A 1500-nucleotide genomic window follows, 5' to 3' on the forward strand; every position below is an offset into this window, starting at 1 on the left:
CTTTTTTTTTATTCTATTTCTTTTCAGTTTTCTTTTATTTTTGTTTTATAAAATATAAAAGTTGTATCTTAAATAGTAACACTAATTATACCTCTGCCACAAAAAGGTTTAACCCCCAAATAATATAGTTTAGTATTTTATAAAATACCAACACACTTATTTATTTATTTTACCGACAGTTTTAATTAATTGAATGCATTTAGACATTTTATAAAAATGTGGTTCCTCCACCAACATTACTTATGAATTATTTGTTACATTTAGAACATTTTAGTTTTGACTTTTGAAAACTTTAACTGTTTGACTTTATTTTGAATTTGAATTTGAATCGGTTTCGAACTAACTCGAGATTAGCAACTATAAACAAGGTGACATGGCACCATTAGCAGAGGATCACTGTAGCTTAATTACCCGGGCGTCACAATTCTCCTCCACTACAAGAAATCTCATCCCGAGATTTAAGCGGTGGAGCAAGGGGCGAAGGTGTTGGTAGCGAAAAACCTAACGAGTCTTCTCGGTCTTGGCTTCCCTTTCGAAGAGGTTGATCCCTTTCGTTGATGTCTTCATTTCACTGCTTCAAGTCACCATGATCAATTTGTCATCCTTTCTTCGGGATCTCCATCGTACTTACGAATAGGTAAGGGGCAGCTCTACAACGATAGGATGTTACAAGGGAAAATCTTCTGGGGGTTTCCCAAGTATGAACATATGAGTATCTCTCGAGTTGAACAAATGAAACACATCGAGAGCAAAGTAAGACGGTGCAATAAGAAGCTTCAAGCGGATAGGCAATCGTTCATTGCTTGAAACAGGGTGTGAATGGGGTTCAGAGCAACAGGAATAAGTATTGTGTCCGATACCAGAATTGATCACTAGGAAGGTGGCTCGCAAATTACATACGAAGTCAAGCTATAGGAATAACTTTGGAAACAGGGGGTGTACAGGAGAGTCAGGTTTCGATCCTGTGGAACTGTGGGTTATGGGCCCACCATGTGGTTTTTTTTTTATAGGAGCAGTGACATCTTTCACGGTCATGATAGCAAGGCATGTCAGAGAGTACCAAGTCAGTTATGCCGGCATCAACGTTGGTACCAAGGGCGAGGGACGAAGAGAACCACTTTCCTGCTCGTTGAACGAGGCGGACCAATAGGCAAGGTTCTCGTCCATCGGTGGCTACCGGAATGTCATCAACAATAGTAACATGGTCTTACTGACAGAATTGCACACCGAGGAGTTTACATAAGCAGTAGAATATTGCTGCTTAGATCATATAGATCACAAGGAAGGTTCAAACAACCAATGGAAAGTAAAATATGATTATCATATTAAACAGAACAATGGAAAGGAAAATGTGTTTAAACACATATTTTAGGGATATATCCTTCCCAAGGACAAGCAGAGCATGATATCCGTGGCAGGATATAATGTAGAAAACTCTTTAGGTAAGGGGGGAGGAATCTCATGACATTACCCATACAACAGTGTTTGGATAATTGAGCA

This window comes from Triticum dicoccoides, chromosome 3A (assembly GCF_002162155.2).
Source record: "Triticum dicoccoides isolate Atlit2015 ecotype Zavitan chromosome 3A, WEW_v2.0, whole genome shotgun sequence".
Classification (NCBI taxonomy): Eukaryota; Viridiplantae; Streptophyta; class Magnoliopsida; order Poales; family Poaceae; genus Triticum; species Triticum dicoccoides.